The sequence below is a fragment of the Pinus tabuliformis genome, chromosome J (assembly GCF_031772625.1).
Source record: "Pinus tabuliformis cultivar Carrire ecotype Pingquan chromosome J, CPIR1, whole genome shotgun sequence".
In the NCBI taxonomy this organism is placed as follows: Eukaryota; Viridiplantae; Streptophyta; class Pinopsida; order Pinales; family Pinaceae; genus Pinus; species Pinus tabuliformis.
In genome coordinates, this window is record NC_142295.1 from 325457188 (window position 1) to 325465092 (window position 7905).

A 7905-nucleotide genomic window follows, 5' to 3' on the forward strand; every position below is an offset into this window, starting at 1 on the left:
GTTGATGATCCATTAGTTGATCAAGTGGTCGATTCAATTTCACATTCGGTCGATCCCACTTTCCCTTCAGAGAGTGAACTTCATACTGCTCAGGTTCTTCTTGTTACATCAGATTCTTCTATGCCGGGGGGCATTTCACCTGTTCATACAGAACCCCTCCAAGCACTGAGGTCTTTTCCTTTGATTGGAATAGACTGACAGAACCTCATCTTCCTTCCTCCATCCCTTTCCAAATCATTGTCAAGGCTGGTGGTAGGGACATACATCGTACACAGGTAGATGAAGGTGCTTCTGTTAGTATTTTATCCTCAACTGTTTGGAAAGCTTTGGGTTCCCCTCAGCTTGCGCCTATTACGCAGAATCTGAAAGCTTTTAACATAACCATTAGTGAACCTTTAGGGATCCTTCCTAAGTTTTCTATTACCTTGGAAGGTAAAACTGTCTGTATTGATCTTATAGTAGTTCGAGGTCCCTTGGATTTCAATTTACTCCTTGGGCGAGACTATGTTTATGCAATGAAAGCTGTCGTATCGACACTCTTTCGCGTGATGTCTTTTCCTCACAATGGCAGTATTGTGACTGTAGACCAGCTTTCGTTCCCTAGTCCTGTCTCAACTACTAATAATATGACAGCCCTAAATGTTCCTGATTCTAAAGTGGTATCTACCCTGCCACGGGTTAATTATGTGGCAACTGGTCCCATGTTTTCAGTTACCGATGTAAGTGAGCCTCTCACTGTTGATTTAGATCCGGTAATTGACATGGAAAACTCTATGGGATTACTTGAACACGATGTTCTTATCCCTTTTGAGTCCCTTGACATGTGTTCCTTCCAGAGAACTGTTCTTCCTTCTGATGAAGACCTCTTGGAAGCCATGATCAAGGTGTGTCCATTGACATGTCTTTCTTCCAGTTGGAAGCCATGATCAGTGAAAACGAGGATAGTTTCTTCCTGTCTCAACCTCGTTAAAAAATGAAACAGGCTGGTGAGGATAGCTTCTTCTAGTCTCAACCTCGTTAAAAAATGAAACTGGACGTCATGAGCATAGTTCCTTGTCTTGTGTCAAGCTCATTAAAAAATGAAACAAGGAGCATGAGGAAAGTTCCTTTTACTGTGTCAACCTCGTTAAAAAATGAATCAGTGAGTACGAGGAAAGTTCCTTTTACTGTGTCGACCTCGTTAAAAAATGAATCAGTGAGTACGAGGAAAGTTCCTTTTACTGTGTCGACCTCGTTAAAAAATGAATCAGTGAGTACGAGGAAAGTTCCTTTTACTGAGTCAACCTCATTAAAAAATGAATCAGGTAGATTTTAGGATATGTAGGTAGATTGTAGAAAGTAGGGTTTTGAGGATAGTTCCTGTTACTGAGTCAACCTCGTTAAAAAATGAATCAGGTATGAGGATAGTTCTTTTCTTGTGTCAACCTCCTTAGAAATGAAACAACTCCCTTTTCAAGTTAAATATTGACAGTAAACCTTCATTCCATCCACCTCATTGAATGCAATGAAGCCTGGGGGGCATGTACCTCGTTTTGCATCATTATACTGAGGGCATGCGAACTTTTTGAGCATAGTTCCTTGTCTTGTGTCAAGCTCGTTAAAAAATGAAACAAGGGTAGGTTAAGTAGGTAGATTGTAAAGAATAGTCATGAGCATAGTTCCTTGTCTTGTGTCAAGCTCATTAAAAAATGAATCAAGGATTTTAGAGCATAGTTCCTTGTCTTGTGTCAAGCTCGCTAAAAAATGAAACAAGGTTTTTAGAGTAGAGTTTTTGTTAGGTAGATTGTAGAGAGTAGTTATGAGCATAGTTCCTTATCTTGTGTCAAGCTCGTTTAAAAAATGAAACAAGGGTTTTGAGGATAGTTCTTTTCCTGTGTCAACCTCACTAAAAAATGAAACAACTCCCTCAAGTCTTTCTAAGATTTCGAAAGTAAAGCTTCATTCCATCCACCTCATTGAATGCAATGAAGCTTGGGGGGCATGTACCTTGATTTGCGTCATTATGCTGGGGGCATGCGAACTTATAACAAGCATAGTTTTTCGTTTCAAGCTTGCGTAAACATGAAACCGAATCCGAGCATAGTTCTTTTCCTGTGTCAAGCTCGTTAAAAAATGAAACAAATCCTCCTCTACTTGAATCGAGAATTTGACTAGATCTCGTAAATGTTAAGTTGTATATTTAGGTTAGTTATTTCAGTTTTTGCATAATTTTCTTACAGTTTTAGGTCGAGTCTTTCAAATGATCTCGTAACTGAACCTTCATTTCATCCAACTGGTTGAATGAAATGAAGCAGGGGGGCATGCGCTCTAGCAGTTATGCTTAGGGGGCATCAAGCACAGTTTCTCTCTGTTTCAAGCTTGTGTAAAAATGAAACTACTTTGAAGCATAGTTTTTGTTTGTTTCAAGCTTTTGTAAAAATGAAACCTATCTTGAGTCAATTTCAGTTATTTTCAAGACTCGTTAAACTCATGAAAATCTCGAGATTATTTTGCTATCTTTCATTCTCGTAAAACAAATGAAAATGTCGAGTTCTTTCCGCCTTTTCCTACTCGTAAATTAAATTGAAAGTCGGCCATATGAGTACATTTTTTATCATTTTTTCGAACTCATTAAAACTTACGAAAAAGTGAAAACCATGAGTACATTTTTATCATTTTTTCGAACTCGTTAAAACTTACGAAAAAGTGAAACCTCAGAGTCATCTTTTAAGCCCTTTTCTGACTCCTAAAATATGAAAAGATTGCCGAGCGTTTCTTTTACACTCGTTAAAACAAAATTAAAAGACGGTCCCCTTATATCTCTTTTCTGACCGTAAAATCAGGAAAAGATTGCCGGGTTTTTGTCGTTTCAAACTTGATACGGAAATAAAACGACGTGTCCTTGATCGCTTTTTACTTTTCAGGTCAGTGGCACTAATTATGAAAGTACTCCTTGGTCGCAAGATCAAGCGGTTCCCCCAGGTATTATTTTATACTTTTTCGGGCTTGAGGGACACAAATTTACGAAAAAGTTCAACCTGGAGTCTTCTTAAGTTTTTCAGACTCTCTAAAATTGAAAAACGCTGAGTTTCTCCTATACTGGGCTCGTTAAAATTTCACAGTAAAGGACCTGTTCAATTACAAACAGGAACGAACCACTCCTTCCTAGGGTTCGAATCAAAACTAGGTTGGACTCATCCGAAGGATGAGCTTATAATCAAGCATATGTTATCCTCCTCAAGCTTGTTAAAAATAAAGAGGTACTTGCCAGAAATGGTGGGGGAAAAGAGAGAAGAATGAGCCTATTTGTTATCTTTTGTCTCAGAAGAAACTTTATTACCACTCTTGGACACGACACTTTTCATTCACCTGGGTTGGGAAATCCTTTACCTCACAGTTGATCAAACCACTTTGAAAGTCTTCAGCCGGGTTTCGGGGATTAACTTTGAGTCGTTTATCACCAAGCCATCTGTTGTGTCGTTATGTGTTCAAGAGGTCTGCAAGCAAAACTTTCATCTGCAAAATACTTGTCATCCATTTGACCATCCCTGAGTCAGTCCTTACAGCAACATTTCTTCAACTTGAACAAATGATTTCGTGTTGTGGGCTTGCCTGCAACGGGTCGCTTTCTATCGACATCAGCACATTATCTAGAGAGATGACTTAGAAATCGTCAGTACCTTGAAGTCTGCATGCATCAATGGCAGGTTTCTCGCCTTTGACGTCAGTTTACATCATTGACTTTCGATCGAAGGATTCCGTGAAATGTTCGACATCAACTCATTCATTCACATCTCATGGATTGTACTGGGTACTTTGAGTGCCATTGACATTACTGGTGGTCTCTCTCACACTTGTTAACAGTTTACATCATCGACTGGTAATCAAGTGGTTTCTACCATGTTCGACATCAACTCATCTATTCGCATGGCTAGAATCGTACCAATTCGGGAAGCAGAAATGAAGACCCTGGATCTAGTTTCCACCATCCAGGCTGCGAGGAGTTTTGTATTCATTATCTAAGTAGACTAATCATAAACAGATGGCTGCGCCCATACTGTGTCTACAAAAGTCTATGATTATGATGTACTACAAGATCATTCCTGTATCAGAGTAGTTAGTCTGTTAGTTAAAGTTTTGATCTGAGTATGGGAATGCCTACCTCAGTGATGATATAATCTTATACATGTATTTTGTGTTGAAAATTGCAGGTTCTGACCAGGCTCTCCACGAGATAATCCTTGAAATGATAAAGCGCTTCACCCTTCCTAGATAATACAAACCCTAATCTATTACAGGCTTCGCACTTTAGGGGGCAATCTGTTACACTAAAAAATGTCACCATGACTATTTACAGTTAGTATGGCTCTATCAACAGTCATGCTATCCTCTTAGGCAAGTCTTATGCCTCTGCTCTCCATGTCAAACTCCAAAAAGAGAGAAAGTCTTTATAAATGTATTTATCTCTGGGTACGCAGGTTCTCTCAACCTTACCTGCGGGTACGCACCCAATGTTCACAAAAGCTGCGTCCTTGTACGCTCTGTATGTAAAGGGGCAGGTGCGTCCCCCTGTAAAGGTCAAAATGCGCAAGTTTCATCTTTAAAAAGTTACTTGTGGTCATTTCTAGAGCATTCTAGAAGGTTGTTCGACGTGTATTGAGCGCCTCCAGATGGTTCATGTACCCCTACCAAAGAGGAACTTATCCCATCAATAAGGGAGCTATCCCATCCAAAGAGGGGATTATCCCATTGATGGTGGACCTGATTAACTTCCTCTTGAGCACTATAAATACAGGCATTGGGCCAGAAGGAGGAGAGGTTGGAAGCTAAACATTTCTAAGGGTAGATGCTGCTGGAATTAGGACTCCCATTTAGAAGCTTGTGAGGAGAGATTACCATCTTTGCTTGTTCTATTTGGAAGTGGGTGAGCTTTTTCAAAGTAAAGGAGAACTCTTGATGGACCCTGGGAGGGACTTGCACAACACCAAGGCTCAGGTTGTATTTGTTCCTTTTGTTACCTATTAATGCAAATGAGTCCATTCTTCTCAATAACTTGTTATTTATGAGTTGTTTCATGTACTCCTTGGTCTATGTGTTAAATATGTTTTATTTTATGAGATTATCAAGTGCTATTTAATCGTTTGATTGTTAGTGAATGCAGGTTTCAAAGTGAAGGAGGAGCTCATCCGGATCAACGAGGCTGGACTACTGCAACAGCGTTGGATTACAGGTAGGATCTAAACACTTGATTTCTTATATAGTAAATGCATGTTTAGAGAAGGATTGCTCTTGTTTGTCTTGTTTGTCACTAGAGAGTCTTAGGCTCCTAGGGAGGTTGGTTGTGTCCGCACTATCGACTCTTTCCGCCTGACAATTGGCGACTTACTGAGGACTCCATGAATGTGTTAAAACAAAATGCTCAATTTTTTGGGATGAGATAAGAAATCTTTTGTGCACTTAAGCACGGTTGAGCTGTGTATTTGGTGGATTAGCTAGAGTCAATTAATTTTTGTATTTTCCACCATTATGGTCTTAGTTCCAGACGAATTCGTACGGAACTGTGATATTTAACATAGTAGTACTTGTACCCACTGCGCTTTATGCGCATGTGAGAAATTGGCCCTGCAGCTGTTCAGCTGTCCAGCATTTTGTCATTCATTTTTGAGAAGTGATTTCAATTTATGCTTTTTTGCTCTTTAGATTTAGTACTCCAAATGGATTGTTATCCTGCAGGAGTTCGATTTGGAGTTCGAAAAGTCCAAGTCTAAGAAATCCTTAGTTTTTGCAGAATTGATGTGTGACTTCCCGCGTGCTGACACGGAAACTGTGGCAGAGGAACCCATTGCGGACAAATCTCTGTTTCTTATCAGCACTTTAGATCCATGGTATGGGGATATAATTGTCTATCTCCAAACCCAATCCTTTCGGCCCGAAGCTTCAAAGTCGGAACGTCGGAAAATTCGATTCTAGTACCAACAGTACATAATTATTGAAGACACTCTTTATCGTCGTGGGGCGGACTTGGTTTTTCATCGTTGCTTAACTCATGAAGAGGCAGAAAGGGTTCTGAATGACTGTCATTCTGGAGCATGTGGCGGTCATATGTCTGGGTACGCCACAGCTCAGAAGGTGTTGCGTGTTGGCTATTTTTGGCCGTCCATGTTTAAAGATTGTATCATTGCGGTCCAAAAATGCCACAACTGTCAAGTGTTTGATCGCAAGATGCGCGCACCACCTGCTCCTCTCCACCCTATAATTGCCGTTGGTCCTTTTTCTAAATGGGGTATCGATTTTATTACTTGTAACCCTCACTCGGCCGGGGGGCATGCGTATATCATCCTTGCGGTTGATTATTTTACTAAGTGGGCCGAGGCGATGCCTACATTCGAGGCAGATGGCAAGACAGCAGCGATTTTCGTATTCAATCATATTATTGCTAGGTTTGGTGTCCCACAAGCGATAATCACTGACCATGGGCGCCATTTTCAAAACATTATGATGTCAGAACTTACAAGCCAGCTTGGTTTACGCCATGATAGTTCTACTCCTTATTATCCTCAAGCAAACGGTTTGGTTGAATCCATCAACAAAGTTCTAGTTATCATGATCCGACGAATCATTGGTATTCATCGGTCGAATTGGCATAACATGTTATTTTCAGCGCTTTGGGCGTACCGAACCTCAGTGAAAACATCAACAGGGTTCACTCCTTTCCAACTAGTTTATGGTTTGGAAGCAGTGCTGCCCATTGAATGCGAAATCCCATCCCTTCAAATGGCTATCGAATTCCTCCCAGCTACTTCTGAAGAGGAGAAGCGTCTGTTATACTTAGCTAAATTAGATGAGACTCGACGTGATGCTGCTTTGGCAATCGAGACTCACGCAAAAAGGATGAAAGCTCAGTATGATCGTAACGTGACCCCTCGTAATTTTTCTGAAGGAGACCTAGTGCTATTATATGATCAAGCTAACGATAAGTTAGGTGCTGGAAAATTCGTTCCCATGTGGCATGGGTCCTACATTGTCAAGCGAAAGCTAGCAAAAGGGGCCTATGAGTTGGTAGATTTTGATGGGGACTCTTTGGGTAAGCCCAGAAATGGACTTTACTTAAAGAGGTATTATGCTTAAAAGGTGGGTATGGATATTCAGTTAGTTTAGTTAGGTTAATTTTTCTTTCTAGCTAGTATGTTTGCTTAGTTTATATAGTGTGCTTAGCTTAGAGAGTGTGTTTTTTCGTCGCTATTCTGGCTTATCTTGGTTTTACTCTTGATATTGCAGATGTCGACGCCTCTCCAAACGTACATTGGATTCGCTGATGGTGCTTGTCGTAGTACATGGAATATCTCTTCCGCAGCTTGGGTTATCTATTCGCCCTCTGACGAGTTAGTTTCTATGCATGGGGTGAGCCTCGGTCAAACAACAAACAACATTGCAGAATACAATGCAGTGATTGAATTATCATCTGAATCTATTTCATTTGGGATTCGGAGTTTGATAGTGAGGTTATATTCTGAACTCATTGTATTACAGCTTAATAGAGTCTATGCCATTAGAAATCCAGTGTTATTAAGATTGTTTTTGAGGGTGCGTCTCTTGGAACGTGAATTTGATTACATTGAATATCAGCATATTCCAAGGTCTTTAAATACATTAGCAGATGCAATGGCGTCTCGAATGTTAAATAGACATTTGTAACAATCATAAATGTAAATTTAAAAATATTTCATCACACATGTTTAACAAAATAAGCCGGTAATAATGATATATATAGATAGGAGTGTGTCAAAAAATATACATCGTCTTCGATCATAGGTTGAAAAACACCTTATGATCGGCAAAAATGATAAGTACAAAAAACCAAAAATGTCATATGTGTCTACAAAAGTGACTAGCCAATCACTGGTGGTGCTCTCTATATGAGACCAC